Source organism: Sminthopsis crassicaudata, chromosome 1, assembly GCF_048593235.1.
Source record: "Sminthopsis crassicaudata isolate SCR6 chromosome 1, ASM4859323v1, whole genome shotgun sequence".
NCBI classification, from domain to species: Eukaryota; Metazoa; Chordata; class Mammalia; order Dasyuromorphia; family Dasyuridae; genus Sminthopsis; species Sminthopsis crassicaudata.
Genome location: NC_133617.1, coordinates 217,858,802 through 217,880,461, shown reverse-complemented (window position 1 = coordinate 217,880,461; position 21,660 = coordinate 217,858,802). Strand labels below are relative to the sequence as shown.

At 36.1% G+C, this 21,660-nt stretch overlaps 1 protein-coding gene across 16 annotated transcripts in view; it reads left to right on the top strand.

Moving 5' to 3' along the window:
• LDLRAD4 (low density lipoprotein receptor class A domain containing 4) overlaps window positions 1–21,660 on the top strand; it is a 565,990-nt gene that overhangs the window by 253,194 nt on the left and 291,136 nt on the right. The gene's annotated exons all lie outside the window — the stretch shown is intronic.

Sequence of the window (21,660 nt, the reverse complement as noted above, 5' to 3'; positions counted from 1 at the left end):
TTTTCTGTCTTATCTTTGCTTTCTTTTTATCTACTATTGCTTCCTTCCTTATTGTCTTTTAAAAACCCCAGTCTCCCCCATCCTTAACCTTCAGTAGACCCTATTAGCACCTTAATCAGTTGTTCTATATTTTCCCTCCTTTTTTTTTTTTACCTGGAGTCCTTGAAAAAGAACTCTACAATTTATGTCTTTCTCACTTCTTAGCCTTTTGCACTTTGCACTCTGCCCTCATCACTCAGCTGAAACTGAGCTCTCTAAAGTTTTCAATGAATTCTTAACTGGCAAATCCCATAATCTTTTCTCAGTCTTTATCCTATTTGCTGCATTTGACACTCTCAAACACCTTCTCCTCCTGGATACTTTGATTCTCTGGATTTTTTTTAACACTACTACCATCATCTATAGATAATAACTACCAGAATTGTGATTGAGGGATAAATATGAATAGAGTGTACTTCAAAGAAAGAGAAATTTCTGAGTGGAGGAAGGGGGAAAACATGGAAGTGGCAATAGAACAAGAAGTGTTCCAACACTCCCTACCTTGACCAGTAAACCAAAAAGAATGAGTAAAGGTGCAATATATACTAAAAAGGGTGTCAGGGGGACTGTCAACAGGGAGGAGCCAGGTTTCAATAGAGTTGTAAGGAGGGAAGAAAAGGAAAAATTAGAATATTACGTGATAACCTTATTATAATGTTAAAAGAATGTTATGTACAAATTATACTATGTTATGGAAAAGGTTGTATTATTTCATAAATTAAAAAATAAAAAAGATCTAGTAGATAGAAGAAGTGAGAGAAGAAAAGATTTAAGCTGAAGGGAAATTTATTGCCTAAGGTCCAAGCATTCCACAGGTTTTTGTGATGATCCAATCTAGCTCCTCTGAAGGGCTCAGAATAAGTCCTTAAAACTGGAATTGAAGGAGGAAATGGGATAATATATTCTGAAAAGCAAGCGAGTTGCAAGATGCAACCCAAAATTATAGGCCCTGAAAACTTGCCCCTAATTATTAATGAAAAAGGCTGAGTATTCAAAAACTAAGAAGCATTTGAAGCATTCTTCAAAAAAAAATTTAAGATATGAGAAGAATATTTGCCTTGCAAACATCATGAAACAATCTTGCAGAAAAATAAACAAATTAAGGGACAAATAACTAGATACAGAGAAAAAACAAATGAATTAAGAGAAGTACATTTACCAGAAGAGAAATAAGCAATGAAATAGGAGTTCTTTTTTTAAAAGAAGGGGAAAAAAGAAAAAGACTGATTTGTGAGCTAAGAACAATGATAACAAAAGATGAATCTCCCAAAGATTTTTTTAAATGTAAGGAGAAAAAGATAATTTTTTTGTTTTTAATAAAGGGATAGGTTTAATAAAGAGCTGGGTTAAGATGAAACTTTGGAGTAGAAAGCTTGAGGGTAATGAGAATGAGGAATCAGACATAGACTGGAATTTGGATAATGACTTACAGGAGTTCAGAGTTGCTGGGATGTGAATATATTGTCAGATATAAGAATGTTCATCATTGAGTGGAAAGTGCTACTTCCCATATCCCTCAAGGACAGGCACAGAAGGGAATGGAAGGCCTGAAAGTCAAAGTGAAGGCTGTTATTTTTTTGTTTCAGAGGTTCTCTGCATTTCAGTTGAGCGATTGGGATGGCAACAGGAGGTGGAAGATACCATTATGGAAGTGTTTACTTTGAGGTAGATGGGAGAGTCCTTGGTTTTGCCCTATGTAGCCTTCCTTCAGAGATGGGTTATAGTTAGAGGTCTTCTAATCTGAGTATTTAATTATATTTTGTCTACTTGTCCTTTTCAATTTATATTTATTCTTTATTTTCTTATTTTTATGCTTGCTGTTTGTTTGCCTGTTAGAACGAGCTCCTTGCAAGTAAGGCTTGTTTCATTTTTCATCCTTGTATCACCATAACCTAATGTAGGAAAATGCCTGACAGATAGTAGGCACTTAATAAATGCTTGTTAGATGATTAAGTATACCTAAAAATGTCTCAGAAAATAGATTTCTGCTCCTGTATATCCCATACATTAATTGAATTTGATTATGAATAATTTTTTCTTGAAATCTTCTCTGAGACAACTGGGCATTAGGAATGAGCTTTTTTTCCTATCAAAACTCTGATGTTTGAGCATTCCTTAAAGGAAGTTGTTGTTGTCTTTCTCCTTCATTTGTTATTTTTACTTTTTTGGTGAACAGTTGGGGTTAAGTGACTTGTTTAGGGTCACACAACTAGCAAGTGTTAAGTGTTTGAGGTCTGATTTGAACTCAGATCCTCCTGATTCCAGGCTCAATGCTCTCTTCACTGCCCTATCTAGCTGTTTCTTCTTCTTCATTTCTAATATTGAATTCTAACCATGGTTGAGACTCCTGGCTGAAGGTACCTGGCAAGTTTCCAGCCTCTGACTGCCCTTTGCCCCATCCAGCTGGTACTGATTATACTTCACAATAGGGAAAGTTGTGCTGAGATATCAGAGGCTTGTTTTTATGATTTGTTTGGCTTCTTGGGAAGGACAGTGACCTGTAAATAAGAAGCTGGGAACTCAGATTTATTAAGCAGTGCCATGAACAGTGATATGTGATATTTTCTTTGCGACTGAAAAAAAGGAGATTATGGCAGAATTCAGGACAAAAGGACCAAGGTATTTTGCCCTGCCCCGGTTGATAATATAGAATACATCAAGATTTTCCTTATCAGGAAAGATGTTCACCTTTAGTAGTAAACCCGCCTGCTCGTTTCAGCCCCAGACATGCTTAATCATACTGTCTGAGTTTCTGAAATAGGAAAACTGAAGTGGGGGTTGGGAGACACCTGAAATCTCAACACAACAGCAGAAAAAAATACTGCATACAATTGCTTATGAATCTGAAAGCGTTAAATCATGTCTGGCAGCATCTTTTTCTCCTTCCTTGCCCAGAGGAATTGGGAAAATAGTACATTCCTGTGCTGAAGCTCACAGTGACATCAAAATAGGTTCAGAGGATGGCTACCTGCTGAAAAGATAAAGTGTTCCCTTTCTAAGGGTAGGCTGGCTGTGAGCAGAAGTAATATTGCCAAGGCGTTAAGGATTGGGGCAGTATGTCAAATGGGAGAGGATGTGAGTCCTTGACCTTTTGAAGCCAGACACTGATTCAGCAATAAAATAAAATAACTGTTTATTAATGGCAGTTTAAGTCTAGGACTATTAGCCCCTGCTCTGTCATATGTCCCCATAAATTTAACATGGGTTGGCACACTGTGGAATAGAATGATAAACAAGGCATAGTATGATGTGACTTAACCAGAGTCAAATCCTATCACTTTCTAGCTCTCTTCTGATTGTTCTTTCTTCAAAAATTGCTTTTATTAACCTAAGAACACATGAAATACAGTGAAAATTAGTGGTTCTTTACTTACTCTTTCTTGTGAATGAAATCCTTACTTTATATCACCTAATTTATACAGGAGTTTCTTCCACACACATGGCTTAGAAAGCTTATCTGGCTATCTTATTTCTAAGCTATTTAAGTTTCATTTATTATCAGTGAGACACAGGTTTGCAGTTCTGTAATCTTTTTAGAAAATAGAAAATTTTATCTTTATAATGTAAAGATTGGCAGATTGCAGAAAACTGGGACTCTCTGGGAAAGGCTGTATTTGTTCAGCATTTATTAAATGCCTACTGGGTGCCATGTTACTGTACTTGGTACAGTAGGGCCTACGTAGGTGAAAAAGATATGATTCCAGACCTTTCAAGAGCTAATACATACTGTTTGTCTTCTACAGTGAATACAAAATTTGTTTGACTTGGATGAAGCTGTAAAAACAGAGTCAAATGTTCTTTCTCCACAGGCCCTAGCACCTATACAGAAGAGGGCAATTCAGACCTCAAAGGACCATTGACTGGCTCTTCACAGGGTTAGAACACTGCTGTATTCTTTTATGTGTGCACAGAACTGGGCTCCTCAGAGACACCCTACTGAGATTTTAGAAGAGCTGAATGAATGCTAAGGCTTCCTCAGTCCTCCACGGCTCCATCCCTAAGCCCCAAAATGTAGTTGTCATTGGTGAATTGGCTTTTGCCTATTTTCAGCTCTTTCTTTTTTGTATGAACTGGTTAAAAATGTTTCTTTTCATTAGAGAAAGGGCTGGACTACTCCAACAAAGGACTCAGTTCGAATGGGGTTGCATCACTACAGAGTTTCCAGACAAAGAATGGCCACTGCTTCTTCCTCCCTTCCCTTGAATAATAGGAGAAGTACAGGTCACTGTGTAGAATATTGCCTTAAGATCTAATCAGTCTCTAGGGGAATGTATTCCTTATAAAAGACAACTGTACAAATTCCATTTGTGGTAGCCCTTCTTGTGAATTATGAAGGCATCTTGATTTTTTTTTTTTTAATCAGTGGAAGAAGGGTGTCTCGTAAGCCAAAACATCTTTCCTGTGAATCTGCATGATTAAACCTCACTATCTTCCTACTAGTATCTGACAGATTACATGCAAAATACATCCAGATTCTATATTACATATTGTACAATGCTGTAGTCGTGTCCTCAGATAAAAAAAATTAGGAAATTTTCATTTTTAAAGGAAATTGGAATATGAAAAATTAGATCTAAGAACTTAAGAAGTGCTTCTTGATTGATTGAGTAATCCTCTGTTAAACTTTTTTTTTCCCCCCCTGAGGCTGGGATTAAGTGACTTGCCCAGGGTCACACAGCTAGGAAGTGTTAAGTGTCTGAGACCAGATTTGAACTCAGGTCCTCCTGAATTCAGGGCTGGTGCTCTAATCCACTGCGCCACCTAGCTGCCCCCCCCCCTCTGTTAAATTTAAGATTAAAAGAGAGTTGAAATTATATGTATGAAATGTTTAAAAAAAAAAAAAAAGTTTTGTTCCTTGTAAAAAATAAAAGGCAAACCAAAAATAATTATTTTTCCTTCATATTTATATAAATTTTAAATGTGTTGTAAGTATGCAAGTAGTTAACATACTCTACTGTATATAAGAAATGTATATAAATTAATATTGCAATAATACTGTAGGGTTTGCAAAGTAGTGAATGAATTCTGTGAGGAAGATCATATAATCTGTAATTTTTAGATTAGGAAACTGAAGTTGAGTGAGGTTAAACAAGTTGTCTTTAGTCACATGGTTAAGTATCTGAAGTAGGAGTGAAACCCAGGTCTCTTAATTCTCAAGTCCAGTACTTTATCAATTGCCCCACATTGTCCCTGGAATAAGAATTTTATGTTTGTCTTCAATTCCAGTAAATGAATTTCCTCTATGATTGAAAGGCCCATTTTGGGAAAACATGAATTCACAGTTGACAATAGTGTACTTAAATTGTATGAGGTCCATACCAAGTAGTAGAATAGTTTTGTTTAGTTTTGTATAACTATTGTTTTGATGATAAAAAAGGAAAGAAAATATAGTTTTTTATAAAGTTTCAGAAATCAGAAACATTCTATTCAAGTGTAAGCCAATTTCTACTGTGTTGTCTAACATCTTCTGGCAATTTGTGGTTGCTCAGACAATTCTGCAAATAGTCTAGATGGCAGGATCCCCATACTCACCACAGAAACAGTAGGCCTAAATTTAGTGGACTTGGTGCCATTGTCAAGAATAAAGTCATCATGGGTAGCTCTTTCTTCATTAAATTTCTCTGCATACCTTTACAATCCTTCTGCTTTGTCCATTTTCCCACTTAGACTGAATCTGCTCTGTTCTTAGAGAAGTTTCTGTCCCCTGATTTGCTCTTCTCCTTCTAGTCCATTTTCTAACACTACAGGTACTACTAAATTCATAGCCAGCCTTGACCTTTCACTTGTGACTTTGATGTTTCAATAGCCTCTAGACTAGAAATGCTTGATCTTTCACTATTGTTGACCTGCAAATAAGTATTCCTACTAATCCTTTGTTATCTTTAGCATCTGATTTTTCTCTATGCTGCCAAGAATCCCTAAAAAATAAAAAAAATAAAAAATAAAAAAAATAAAAGGATACGAATGATCTTTTACCCTCTCTCTACAAGTCTGTGATACACAATAGAAACTGAGACCTTACTGCTTCTTGACAATCCATCTTCTTTGCTTTTATTAACTCTTTATCTCATTCCCTATCTCCTAACTCATTTTCCACTCTCCATCTCATAACAGATAATTTAGTCATCTAAACTTCCAAGGAGATTGAACCCCTCTGTCAGGATAGTTTTCAATTTTCTTCTTTAAAACTTTTCAGTTGTCATCTGTACCCAGAGAGAGAGGCTAGTGGGAACTGATTGTAGATCACAACACAGTATTTTCACTCTTTTTGTTGTTGTTTGCTTGCATTTTTTCTCATTATTTTCCCTTTTGGATATGGTTTTTCTTGTGTAGTGTATTTGTGGAAACACGTATAGAGGAATTGCACATGTTTAACATATATTGGATCACTTGCTACCTGGAGAGGTGGGGGAGGGAGGGGAAAAATTGGAACATAGGGTTTTGTAGGGATGAATGTCGAAAATTATCTATGCATATATTTTGAAAATAAAAAAGCTTTTATTAAAAAAAATAATCAGTACCAGTGTCCTCTCTGTCTTGAGTCCCTCTGATTAGCGAAGAAGATGTATCTTTCCCATTACTTGTGTCTAAGGTCAATTCCTGACTGCTTCTTTCAGGAACTTACTCCAGTTGCATTATCCCCTTCCTCATGCATTTTTAAAAAAATTTCTCCTTAGACATCGCTTCCTTCTCATCTGCCAAAAACATGCATCCCCAAACTTAAAAAAAAAAAAAAAGTCATCCCTTAATTGTTTTATGCCCTGTGGCTACTGCTCCATCTCCATCCTGCCTTTCATTCTTAAACTTCTTGAAAATATGACTTGCAGCTGATGATGCCTAGATTTCCTCTTTATGCATCCTCTTTTCAAACTTTTATGATTAAACTTTTGCTTCAAGGTTTCTGCTGAAACTGCTTGCTTCAGTCATCCCTGAATTTTTTCCCTATCAATGTCCCATGACTTTTTTTTTTCCAGATTTAATACTCCTTGATTTCTTTCCACTATTTAGATTTCTTTGACCACTTCTTTTTTTCTTTTTTTTTTTGAATACTATCCCTTCTCTAGACATAATGTGTGTAGAGTGCTGAACATTTTATAACCTTCCTTAGACACTTACTAGCTACCGAGACCCTGAGCAAATCACTTAAGCTCTTTGTGCCTTGGCTTCTTTCTGGGAATTGGCTGAACAAAATGTGCTATATGTAATATGTTTAGTGATTTTAGGAAAACAAGGAAAGACTTGCAGGAAACAATGAAGAGCAAAAAACAAGAGAATGTTGTATACAGTAACAGCAATATTATTATTTTTTTTCCAGAGGCAATTGAGGTTAAGTGACTTGCCCAGGGTCACACAGCTGAGAGATGTTAAGTGACTGAGACCACATTTGAACTCAGGTCTTCCTGACTTCAGAGCTGGTGCTCTATCCACTGTGCTACCTAGCAATATTATTTTAAGAAAGACTTTGAATGAAAAAGTTATTTTGACTATAATAAATACCCAAATCAGTAAAAAGGACAAATGAAGAAAGACACTATGTGTATCCAGAAAAAGAACTGATAAATTAAAGTGTGTATAGAATAATTTCCCAAATGTATTTGTTTCTAATAGTAGCCATCTCTAGGGAGGGTAGGGAGGGGAAAAAAAGAAATTTATGTGATAATTTTGTTGTATAATTGAAAAGAATAGCAAATTATACATGGTATAGTTGTAGTTTCTTGTGCAATCATCTTTTGTATTATAATGTTATGGAAATATATGCTTTATTCCATAAATTAAAAATAAAATTTAGTAATGAAAACCAAAAACTAATAAACTAAATATAAATAATAAATAAATAAATAAATAAACCAATAAACAAAAAATAAAAAAAATGAAGGAGTTGGATCTAATAGATTCCAAATTCCTTTGTAGCTCCAAATCTATGATCCTCTCATGACTACAAAGATACTTCACTCAGATGACATTGCCTCTTGTTTCTTCAAACTTTTCTTTTTTTCTTTAATTTCCTTTTCCTCATCACTTATTTTCTTCTTGACCACCGAAGATAGCTATTCTCTATGCTTCTATTCTTGGCACCCCACTTTCCCTGTGGGTGCTTCCTTGGCAATCTAAGACATTCCCACAGCCTATCTATCATCTCTATGAAGATTCTAGCTGATGTGAAGCTGTCGAGTTATTCTACTGACTAATGTAGTTGCTTGAAGTCCGTTAAAAACTCTAGATCTTTTTCAACACTCTCGTCTAGCTGTGCTGTCTGCGGTCTATATTTGTGAAATGGATGTTTTTGAACCCAATTGTGAAGTTTCACTTTTATCCTTATTCAGTTTCATTTCGGTGTTTGGCAGAAATCACTGTGGGGTAGTTTGGATAAGGACCACCTTTTATTGCTGTCCCTTTGGGGTAAATGGGTAGATTTGCTCAGTTTGATCTGATTCCATTCTCTGGAGTTAGCACACAGCATTATGTATTATCTCATTTCCCTATTAAGCTCTAAATTCTTTGAGTTAGGGGAACCTGCAACATTTAAACATTTTTTTTCTTTTCCTAATTCTCAGCTTAGGTTTTTTTCAGTCAATACCTAATATTTTTATTCAGTTATCAATTTTTCTGTACAATCAGTCCTTAGTTATTCTGAATAATGGCATGGATAATCAAAAAATATTGAATGTTTCATATTGGCTTTTAAAATGCATCATATGCATTTCATATAATATTTACTTCCTAATTAGATTGTGCTTAGATGAATAAAATCAGTTTATGTTTGATACTTGATTATTGGGGAAAGTGACCTAGAAATATGTGGATGGCAAAGGAAAACTAAAAAATAAATAAACCACACATAGATAATATAAAATCTTCTTTGTATCTAAAAGGTTTTATTGATTCATCATTTGACTTACTGATCATGTGTATACCTTTTATTTAAAACTTAATTTTGAAAACCACAACATCTAATTAAACTTACTCAGTAGCTATTTGCATTTAAATTAATTCCAACGTATAAAATATCACATTTTTTAGTCACTCCCTCCAGGGCTACATCAGGATTATTTTTATTGTCTCTTCCCCTGCCCCTCCCATATGGTGTCTTTTTCTGGTTTTCTTCCTCCCTCTTCTTTTTTCTATAACCTTTCTATAACTTCATAAAGATCTTTGTAAATTTCTTTATGTTCCTCATATTATTTGATTTTAATTGCAAATCATCCAGTTGTTCATTTGTTTATTTCAATTTATGTTCAATTCAAAATGTGGTGTTTGAAATGTTTTGTTTTGTATCAAACTTAACTGAAATTAATTGAAATAATTTAAATAAATAATATGTCAATATATAAATTTCATAATTTATTAGAATTTATCCTAATTTTATTTATAACTTATAATTGCTACTATATAACATAGAATTATAATGATAAAATAATAAACTGAACTATTAATATTAACTTAAAAATATAATTTTCATCATACTTACTTAACCACAATTTATTTACTTATTTACTGATTGCAGAACATTTCAGTTGCTCCCAGATTTTTGCAGTTACTCATGTAATAGTCCTCTGTATTAACTCCCAAATCTTGGGGAATTTGGTCCTACTATGGCCATTTATCCAGTACATTTCCCAAATCTTCAATTTTGTAGGCCAGGTTATAATAAGCCATGTCCATTTACCTAGTAATCATTAAACAGTTTGGAGGTTCAAGGTTCTCCAGTTTTCCTTTCTTTTCGTTCCCTTTCCCTCCCTCCCTCCCTCCCTCCCTCCTTCCTTCCTTCCTTTTTTCCTTCCTTCCTTCCTCCTTTCTTCCTCCCTTCCTCCCTTCCTTTCTTCCTCCCTCCCTCCCTTCTTCCTCTCTCCCTCCTTCCTTCCTTCCTTCCCTCCTTCCTTCCTTCCCTCCCTCCCTTCCTTCTTTCCTTCCTTCCTTCCCTCCTTCCTTCCTTCTTTCCTTCCCTCCTTCCTTCCTTCTTTCCTTCCTTCCCTCTTTCCCTCCTTCTCTCCTTCCTTCCTTCTTTCCTTCCCTCCTTCCTTTCCTTCTTTCCTTCCCTCCTTCCTTCCTTCCTTCCTTCCCTCCTTCCTTCCTTCCTTCTTTCCTTCCCTCCTTCCTTCTTTCCTTCTTTCCTTCCCTCCTTCCTTCCCTCCTTCCTTCTTTCCTTCCTTCCTTCCTTCTCTCCTTCCTTCTTTCCTTTCTTCTTTCCTTCCCTCCTTCCTTCCTTCTTTCCTTCCCTCCTTCCTTCTTTCCTTCTTTCCTTCCCTCCTTCCTTCCCTCCTTCCTTCTTTCCTTTCTTCTTTCCTTCCCTCCTTCCTTCTTTCCTTCCCTCCTTCCTTCCTTCCTTCCTTCCTTCCTTCCTTCCTTCCTTCCTTCCTTCCTTCCTTCCTTCCTTCCTTCCTTCCTTCCTTCCTTCTTTCCTTCCCTCCTTCTCTCCTTCCTTCTTTCCTTTCTTCTTTCCTTCCCTCCTTCCTTCCTTCCTTCCTTCCCTCCTTCCTTCTTTCCTTTCTTCTTTCCTTCCCTCCTTCCTTCTTTCCTTCCCTCCTTCCTTTCCTCCTTCCTTTCTTCCTTCCTTCCTTCTTTCCTTCCTTCCTTCCTTCCTTCCTTCCTTCCTTCCTTCCTTCCTTCCTTCCTTCCTTCCTTCCTTCCTTCCTTCCTTCCTTCCTTCCTTCCTTCCTTCTTTCCTTCCTTCTTTCCTTCCTTCCTTCTTTCCTTCCCTCCATCCCTCTCTTCCTTTCCTCTTTTTCTTCCCTTCCCTCCCTCTTTCCTTCCCTCCTTCCCTCCATTCTTTCCTTCCTCTCTTTCTTCCTCCATCCCTCTCTTTCTCCTTTCCCTTCCTCCCTCCATTTCTCCTTCCCTCCTTGCCTCCCTCCTTTTCTTCTTTCTTCTTTCCTTCCTTCCCTCCCTCTATTCCTTCCTCCCTTCTTCCTTTCCTTCCTTTAACTATATTGACTACCTATCATGTACATAATATTGTGGTACATATTTATTTTATTTCTCAGTTCCCAGCTCTCAAGAAACTGATCTATCTTCTCTTTTGAATAAAAAGAAATAAACATAAGTTTGCCTCCTCTCTTTCTTGACTTGTTGGCACTTCTACTGCAACTGCCTTTTCCTATTTCTCGTTCCTTTCCCCACTCATCTCCCCCCTTCCCTTTGTAGAGGTCCTGAGCAGGGCATGACAAGTAAGACATGAGAGAACTATAAGATTGAAAAAAAAAGTCTGCAGACTACTGCCCTCAGATAGGCAGTTTATTATTAATGAATTCCAGTCACTATCATTCCATACCACTTACAAAATTTGGCCAGAATAAATGAAACACTTCATTTCAAATGTGTTCCAAATTTTCTGTAACTTGAATTGTTTTGAATTGTTCCTTACAGACCCTTCTCTGAGCAGGAGGGACCAATTGAGGTCTCCACACTGTGACCAGATGCTGATTGTAATTTTCAAAGAACAATATCTTGGACAGAAAATAGCATGGCTGAATGTGATGTAGAAAACGGCTAAAGGGTCTCAGATTGAGTGGGGAAATTGCATCTCAGAGGTCAGGAGATTCTAGTCAGCCAGTCAGCAACGTTTATTGAATGCTAGCTGAGTACTGTACTATGCAATATATAACATCTTACATCCTTGTCACTTTTTTTTTTTTTTTTTTTTTTTTACATTTCGGTGCACTCTTTCATGTTCTCTCATTCTTGGCTAACCCTGCAATTAGGACATGAAACTCCCTCAAAGTATTTGACAGCTCTAAGAGATTGTCAGTTTCCCCAGAGACTCTTAAGAATCTCTTTTTAATTATGAAATAAATTTATAAAAGATTTTTTTACAGTCTCCCAAGGCTTTGGCCAACAGCTATAGGTTGTTACCTATGACAAATTCTGCACTCAAATTCCTGATAATATGATTAAACAGAATAGGTGATAAAATGCCATGTTGATACAATTCACCACCTTTTGTTTACTTTTCTGTACTGCCTACATCCCAGCAGGGGGCCCATCAAACCAAAAGACCTAATTACTGTCTCTAGGCTAGGAAAAAACCTAAACTACATAGCTCAAATTTAGGGTGATGAAACCTCATTTCCAGTGGGATATGGGGAGCTGGGAAAAATTCTGATCAGGATAGATGCTGGATACCTTGGGTTCCTTTCTTAGATTGTCTTCATAGGGTTGCTTCATTGTACTTTGGAAGTGAATTCCCCAAAGGTTTATGACTATACTTTTATGAAAATGTAAGTACAGAACCATATCCCATGTAAGCCACATATTAACACATTTTTGGTTTATCCATGCTCCTGTTTTTTTAATTACTGTGGAAAGCTGAAATCTATCTGTGCTTCTAAAACAAGGTCAAATACTTTTAGGTATCTTTGCATGGATGATCTCTTTAATAACATATTTTGCCATTATCTTCCAATTTGCTTGTTTATTCCTCTCAGAAAACATCATACTGTGCAACTAAGAGATTATTCAAATGTTAAAAAGACATAATCTCATATCTTTCATATCCTGAAAAAAGTCATTCATATATATTTGTTCATTATATTGGATAATGCACTTGATGAATGACCTTTTTCTAGATAATTATCCTCCCCAAAATGAATAGCATGTATATAACTGGTTAGCATGTCATGTAGAGAAATGATAAGAATAGATGAAATAGAGTATTAAAGCAACAGCCCCTGGAGACTCTTCAGACTGATCTCTGGATATGTAGTTCCTAGATCATTGTGGTTGTAAGGGTACTCCAATGTGGTTTGAAGTGGCTCTGGGAACTCCATCCTATTTCTGGGGGAATATCTGATTTGGAGAATCCCTGAGAACTTTGTCTTGTATCTGATTCAATCTATAGGGTTATATCTAAGTTACACCTCTATATCTGGCAGGAAGAGAAACAGAATTCATCTTTACCTTGGAACACTCCTTTTTGTCCCTCTGGAGACTGAGAAGAACTAGAATTGGGTCATACTCTATGTGGATTAGATTTGGGGTACTAGATTGTTCTGGAAGTAGAGTACTGGAATATGGAGAAAGTAAGAAAAATAATTCACTTTGTTTACTTGATCCCTTTGGGCATATTTATTTATGCAAGGTATTTTCTGAGAATCCAGACCCATTATTAGGGTATAGGCAAGTTGGAACGAGAGACCCAGTCCAGAGAATAAGTAGGTATTTACATGTCTGTGTGTCCATTGTGGACAGCTATCCAACTGTATTAGTTCCATTATAAGAGTGAACTGTGTGGACCAGTTTTCTGAAATTCCTTCTAGCTTCAATATTTTTTGATTCTATATTGTGATACTGAAGCTGCTGAATCGTTGGATAAGTAGAGGGGAAAGATGAGAATAACAAAGAGAATATGAGAAAGAGGATTTTTGGAAATAAATCAGAAATAGAGACTACAGATCTAGGTGAATATAGAATAGGAAGTAGAGTGTCAGAACTGGAAAGAATCTTAGAGATCACTTAGTTCAACTGTCCTATTTTATGGAAGAAGCAATTGAGAAGTCAAATGATTTTAAAATTACATGGCTAAAGATGTGTTATTGTTTAGTTGTGTAAGACTGATCCTATACTGTCCCAGGGATTTTCTTGACAAAGATTATTGGCGTGATTTGCCATTTCCTTCTTCAGTAGATTAAGGCAAACAACTTAAATGATTTCCCCAGGGTAATACAGCTAGTTAAGCATTTTAGGATAGATTTGAACTCAGGTTTTCCTGACTCCAGGTCCAGCACTCTATCCACCGAGCCTTCTAGCTGTCAGCAAGAGATGCAGCAACCTGGGCTAAAATCCAAGTTCAAAACTCCTAGTCTAGTATTTTTTCTAGTTCTATTTGTCCATAGACTTTATTCCTCTTTCCCCCCTTTATTCATCTTTTAGTATTCTCTTTTTAAAATGTTTTAGAACTGCCATTCCATATATTATGTGTATTACGTCTGTATATGAATATAGGTGTACAGATATATCTATATTTATATCTGTCCATATATAGTTCCAAGAAATCAAAACCAGATTGAGAGTAACTGATAAAATTTAAACCTGTCAGTGAGTTAGGAGATATTGACGCCAAAATTTCCCCCAGTGGATTGGGAGGATGAGAACAGTTTGTTCCAATGGCCAAGAAGATAACTGATAACCATACATAGCTATGGAACACACCAGAGCTTGGTCAGATATTGAAGATGTCAAGGTAATCTGCTGCATACTGGGCCCTAATCAGCCATCCTGACTTTTATCTTACTTCTGGACTTCAGTGAGTCTGGAAGAGCAATTAAGGCTAATGATTTCATACATTTCTGTCTCACTTAAACCCAATTTATAAATGAGTCAAGATATCACCCCATGATGTCATTAGCCTTTTTAAAACTAAGAAAACATAATACATTGTGTTATTGTGCATATGAATATATATTATATTATTAGCATTTGAATATGTCAAAGAACTTTGATTTTCTTGGACAATTGGACTGAGGGCAATTGAAATCTATCTACATATAACTCAGGTGATGGTCTTTGAGAGATCCTATGGCCCCCAAATTCATTACTTCATGTCCAGGTTGGAGATGAATGAGGCTGGTCCTGACAGAGTACATATGTAGACAGTTCATCATTGAGCTTGTACAAGAAGCCTTTCCAGCTGGATAGGAACTGACAGGGCTTTGCATTCTGCCAGCATAGTCTTTGAGATATATGTATGTGTGTGTTTGTTTGTATATGTGTATACATATGTATCATGTATATGTGTCTATGTGTGCAGAGACATGTATGTATTTATACATATATAGTATATATGTACATAAATTATGTGGTTATACACTTACATCTATGTGTGTATAATGACCATTATATCTCAGTAAATTATTATTTTCTGTTCTCATATAACTTACATTTTATCGAAGAAGACAAGTTGTAAGTGTGTGTGTGCATATAAGATATACATATATATCTTATATGCATACATATATATATATAGTTCTGTGTATATATTTATGTATATATAAAACAAATACAATATAATGAGGGATAAGGCATTAAAACATCTGGGGATCAGGAAAAGCTCCAGGGGTTGTGTAGCTTGATAACAGCATTAATAGAAACTTAGAATTCTAAGAGGTTCAAATAAAGAGAAATCTTCCTTAGGGTGGAAGCATACTATGCCAAAGGCAGAACTGAGAAGGGAAGCATTCTGTGTGAAATTAATAAAAAGGACAGTTTGATTAGATCCTAGAATGTATGAAGAGGGATGATGTTTAAAAAGAGTAGAAATCTAGCTTGGAGTCAGATATTGATGGACTTTAATGTCAAACAAAACTCACATTTAGGGAATAGGGATTTTGTTGAGCAGAAGAATGAGACCAAGCTTTAATAATCACTTTGGCACATGTGTGTGGAATGGAGCAGAGACTGAGGAGACTTTTGCAATAGGTTAGAGGGGAGATAATGATGATTGGGTCAGGTGACCATTTAAGGTTGGGGAAACAACATATTTGTAGGTCTCAGAGAATGAGCCAATAGAGAGAGACTGTAGATTTGGATTGATAATGGGATGGGAGGGAAGGGCATCAATAGAACAAGTGGAGGGCTTGATGGTAGAGGAAAACTGGATTCAAGGAGGAAATGAAAGAGGTTTATAGGATGGAATAAGGGAGAAGAAGAAGCTGTAAAGTATGAAGTGAAATTCTTTGCTCAGAGAGCAGAGGGGAGGTGAAGTCCAAGGTTTGGGGCAGTTAAATAGGGAATAAGGAAAAAGTAAAAAGATTGCTTTGCTGCAGTGAGGGACCAGCTGAGATCAAGGAGCATAAAAAAGCAGACCCAGTCAGCAAAATAGCATGACTTCAGCAGTATGTAAGGAAGAACAGACAAGACAGATGGAATAATCCAGGGTTGGAGTTTATCAATGTAATAGGGACAATATTATTACTATCAACTCATATTTATGTAGAATAATAAGATTCAGCTCTAGAAAGGACTTGAGAGATTATTTAGGCTAACCTCTGAGTTAACTGAGGCCTCCAAATAAAATGATTTGTACAGGGTAAGTGACTCAGTGACTCTGCCATAAGACTAATACCAAATCTAGTGTTTTCCCCCTGTGCTACATTATTCCTCTTTAAGATTTGTAAAGGACTTTTTTATTAAATAAAAGTTCCTTAAGATATGAATATCAAACCCACTTTACAGAAAAGAAAATGTTGTCCATGGTCAAGCAGATGTTATGTGGAAGAAATGAAAATCAAATCCAGGGATCCTGACTCTTTATTAAATATCCTTTTACACTGTGCTGCCCTCTCCAATTCATATAACATTCAAAGAATTTATTTTACCTATGAAGAGTCAATTTTATTCATGAAGAATTAAAATAGCTTTTATAAAGAAGTCGGTGTTTTGATTTTTTTCAAACTTTTATAATAACTTCAGGCAGAAATGACATAAATTTCTGTTGCCTGGGTTGCTTTCTATGCTGTTGGCACCTAGTAACATTTGATGAATGAGTAATCTGCAACTGCAGATATCACATTTTACATTCCAGTATGGTGTGATAGACCAGCTCCACAACTGACCTTGTTCTGAAAATTAGAAATTGTCTTATTTGAAATATGCCAGCATAGATTTTGTTCCTTGTCTCTTGAAGATAACTTCTATTGTTTGGGCTTTGCATGCTACAACAATTCAATGCTGAATAAAGATGCTAAGGGACACAAACCAGCCAATGTGTTCTTCTTTGATGTGATAGACTAAAACCCATCTTTTTAGTTATCTACAAGTTGCATAATAGTTTGACATATTGCAAACCACATAAATTGTCACCCTATTACAATGGCAATGAGATGTCAATAGTCTCTTTTGTTGAATTAATTTATGGTGAGCCGTGTTTTCCATACATTCATTTTTATCTGTTTGCTTTGCTATAAATCTTACAATGAATTGCATGTCAAATTTCCTGAAAAAGAATGGGCTACAGCTCCATTCTGTTGTAGGAAGGAAGGAATCATTTGGAATCTAAAATCTGAAGGTGGGGAAAAATGTATCTCCCATCCTCAGACCTCCATCCCTCAATACTCTTTTAACACATCTGTGCAGGAAATATGAGAATGCCCAATAAAGCCAAGTAGTTTGTATATTTTGCCAAGTTCCCTAGGATGTCTCCTGCCTTTGAGATTTTTTTTTGTTTTCTCTACAACTCTTCTGGGAATTCCTGTCTTCATAATTTTTAATAAGCAAGGGTCTCTGGTCCTAAAGGATTATGTTGTGCCTTCAGTGAAAACTGTGAGGTCCTGGGTAACAGGAACTGTCATTTGTCTTTATATCATCAGTGCCAAATATAATTCCCAGTTCATAGGTGTTTAATAAATGTTCATTAATTGACTCAGTGAAATAATATTTCAGGAGTTGCCTGTAAGTTATTTAAGTTTTTCTATTGGAATGAGCAACGCTATGTATACTTTAAGTATTGGTTCTCAATTTAGGACAAACTGAAATTTCTTTTTGAGATACTTCATTGGAATGAAACCATGTAACATGTGCCTTCACCACTGACAAACTGCCTGAATGCACCATTTTTAAAAATCATTTTCTTTCTTTATTCTTTTTTTTTCTTGCCAAGACAATTGAAGTTATTTGCTTAGGTTCACTAATAAGTGAACAGCTAATAAGTGTCTGAGGCCAATTTCTAGTCATATGTAAAAATGTTCTAAATCACTATTTCTTAGAGAAATACAAATTAAGACAACTCTGAGATACCATCTCACACCCTCAGATTGGCTGAGATGACAAGAAAAGATAATGATAAATGTTGGACGGATGCAGAAAATTGGTGGAGTTGTGAAATGATCCAGTCATTCTGGAGAGCAATATAAATTATGCTTAAAGGGGTATAAAACTGTGCATACCCTTTGATCCAGCAGTGTCTCTATTGGGTCTGTATATAAACCAGATTTTGGTATGTTGTCTCATTATTGTCATTCTCTTGAATGAAATTATAGATTGTTTCTAAGACTTGTTGTTTGACCCACTCATTCTTTAGAGTTAGATTATTTAATTTCCAATTGCTTTTTAGTTTATTTTTCTGGCCTTTTATTGAATATAATGTTATTGCATTGTGATCTGAAAAGGAAGCATTTACTATTTCTGCCTTTCTGCATTTGATTGTGAGGTTTTGATGTTCTATTATGTGGTTAGGTTTTGCATGGGTGCAATGTATACTGAGAAAAAAAATGTATTCCTTTCTATCCTTATTCATTTTTCTTCAGAGATCTATCATATCTAGGTTTTATAGGATCCTATTAACCTCCCTAGTTTCCTTCTTGTTTATTTTGTGGTTAGATTTGTCTGATTCTGAGAGGGCAAGGTTGAGCTTCTCCACTAGAATAGTTATGCTCTTGCTTCCTGTAACTGGCTTAAAATCTTCTCTAGGAATTTGCCTGCTCTACCTCTTGGTGCATCCATATTTAGTAGCATTATTACTTCATTATTTATAGTACCCTTTATCAAGATGTATTTTCCTTCCTTATCTCTTTTAATAAGATCTATTTTTATTTTTGCTTTATCTATGATTAGAATTGCTACCCCTGTTTTATTTTACTTCAGCTGAAGCATAATAAATTTTGTTCCAGCCTTTTACCTTTACGTTACATGAGTCTCTCTGTGTCAAATGTATTTCTTGTAAACAACATATTGTAAAATTCTGTTTTTTAATCTCTTCTGCTATTCACTTCCATTTTATGGGAAAGTTCATCCCCTTCACTTTCACAGTTATGATTACCAGCTCTGTATTTCCCTTCATCCTGTTTTCTTCCCTGTATATACCTTTGTTCTCTCCATCCTCTCCTAAGTCCTGCTGTTTTACTCACCCCACCCAACTACCTTATCTATTATTACCTCTTCCCCCTTCTCTTAGTAATGTTTTTTAAACCCATTCCCCCCTCTCCCCCTACCCTTTTTCCCTGGTGTTTCTACCCTTTCTTCTATTATGTCCCTTCCTTTTTCTTTTCCTCTTTCTCCTCCTTCTTTATAGGGTTAGATAAATTTATATCCCCAATTGAATGATGAAATTATTCCTGCTTAGAGTCAAAACTGATGGGATCAAGCTTCAGAATGCTCATCTCCCTCCTTTCTTTCCTTCAATTGTAATAGTCTTTGGCATGTCTTCGTGCAATTTAATTTGTCCCATTTTACCTCTGATTTCCTCTTTCTCCATTACAGACTTTTTCCCAAGGCTTAATGTATTTTTCTTTGATTTTGTCAATCAGTGTCCCTTCACAATCAAACCCTCAGTCCATGTGATGCTCCTCTCTGTCAGTCCTAGTGACAGATACAGTTCTTAAGAGTGACAGATATTTTTTCTACCTACAGATGTAAACAATTTAACTTTTAAATAATATATATTTTTATCCTGTTTACCTTTCTGTGCTTCTCTTGAGTCCTGTGTTTGTTGATTAAATTTTGTGTTTAGTTCTGTTATTTTTTTCAAAAGAAGTAACTAAAAATCTCTTACTCCATTGCTCTATCGCCTCCCTGAAAGATGATGCTGAATCTCATTGGAGACTTAATTCTTGGTTGTAACCCTAGGTCTTTTGCCTCCTGGAATGTGGTATTCCAGGCTCTTTGACCCTTTATTGTAGAAGCTGCCAGATCCTGGATAATTCTGACAATTGGTCCTTGATATTTGAATTGTTATTGTTTGGCCACTTGCAGTATTTTTCCCTTGAGATTGTAGTCTTGGCATTTTATAACAATGTTCCTTGGGGTTTTCTTTGTGGGATCTCTTTCCAAAGGTGATTGATAGATTCTTCCAATAAGTATTTCCCCCTCTGTTTCTAGAATATTAGGGCAATTTTCCTTAATGATTTCTTGTAGAATGGTCTATTCGGGTGCTTTTTTTTTTGGTCATGGCCTTCAGGTGGGCCAATAATTTTTACATTGTTTCTTCTCTTCTGGATTTACTTTCCAGATCGATTGTTTTTCCAATGAGGTATTTCACATTTTATTCCATTTTTTTTTTCATTCTTTTTAACTTGTTTGACTGATTCTTGCTGTTTCACAATGTCATTTTCTTCCATTTGCCCTGTTCTAGTTTTTAGTGTGTGATTTTCTTCAATTATCTTTTGTATCTCTTTTTTTCATTTGGTTAATTCTACTGTTCAAGGAGTTGTTTCCTTCAGATAGTTTTTTTTCTTTCCTTTTCTAAGCCGTTGATTATATCATGTATACCTTTCATTTTCTTTCTCATTTTTCTTCTACTTCTCTTATTTGCCTTTTAAAATCTTTTATGAGCACTTCCAAGAAGCCTCTTTGGACTTGAGATTAATCCGTGTTACTCTTTTGCTAGGTTCTTACTAAGTGCTATGTCGGTACTTAATAGTTCTCTAGTTCACAACCTTTGGTTCCAGCCTTTAAGGGGAGTTTACCCCTTTGAACTTCTGAGGAGGAGTTTACATATGAAAAGGAATTTACACAACCTTTAAAAGGAGCAAGTTCATTGGTTGAAGTAATTTTCTCACAAATCCTTGAGTTCTCACATGCCCATTCTCTGGGAGAATAAAAGAAGACAACATTGAGCAAGGAGTGAGTCTACTCTGGGCCAGAGTTGGGACGGTGGCCTGGGGGAGGAGTCTGGATTAGGGAAGGACAAGACTTCCCAAGAGAACTTCAGGGAAGCTCGAGGAGATTCAGAGCCAGGATTTAGGAACAAGAGTATTCGGGATTCTACCTTCTCTCTGGCTGGAGGCTCCAGAAGCCTCCCAAGAAACCTGCACACAGAGGAAAAGATTTTACAGAAAAGAGATCTCCTCCCAGAGAAGGATTAAAATTGAGAGATGATCAGAACTTTATAATTTGGCATCCACAACGTGGGGGCAAGGACTTTTGTTTATTCTGACAAGGACTTATTCTGAGCCCTTTAGAGGAGCTAGCCCAGACCTTCCCATTTAAGGACTTATTCTGAGCCCTTCAGAGGAGCTAGCTTGGAACTTCACACTCTTTGAAATTTTTTCTGTGGATATTCTGTCATCCTCTGAGTTTGTATTTGGTCTGCCCTATCAATATAGTAGTTTTCTATAGTCAAGGTTCTTTTCTGTTTCTTGCTCATTTTATTTAATTTTCTTTTGGTATTTCCTGTTTTTTTTTTTTTTTTTTTTTTTTTTTTTTTTTTTTTTTTTTTACTCTTACTGTTGAGCTCTGCTCCTGGGGTTTCATTTCTGAAAATTCCCAGTTCTTCTAAGTTGTTTCTTATTAGGTTACATTTCAGAGGATGATATTTTTCCTAAACTTGCCTCCAAAATCCACAGTTCAGTAAGAACTTGACCTTCTTTATGCATGGACCCTGCCTAGATGCAAATACACACATCCCAAGCTTACTGTGCATCTCTGAGCCTTGGCTTTGAGCACAGGGACCCTTGTGTTTCCAAGGGTAGCTTTGCCTGCTCTGTTCAGGAAACAACCTGGTTTCCCAGTTTGCCTTCTGAGCTGGGACTGGAGGCTGCCCCTCTCCTCCTCTGTGAGCCAGGACTGAGGGTCTTTTTGCTGATTTGTTGTCACTGGTTTTCTCACAGTCTATCTTAGCTGGACTGAACACCCTTTTCACCCCTGTGTGATTGATCTTTCTTGAAGTTTTTTTCAGTCTATCTTAAGCTGGAG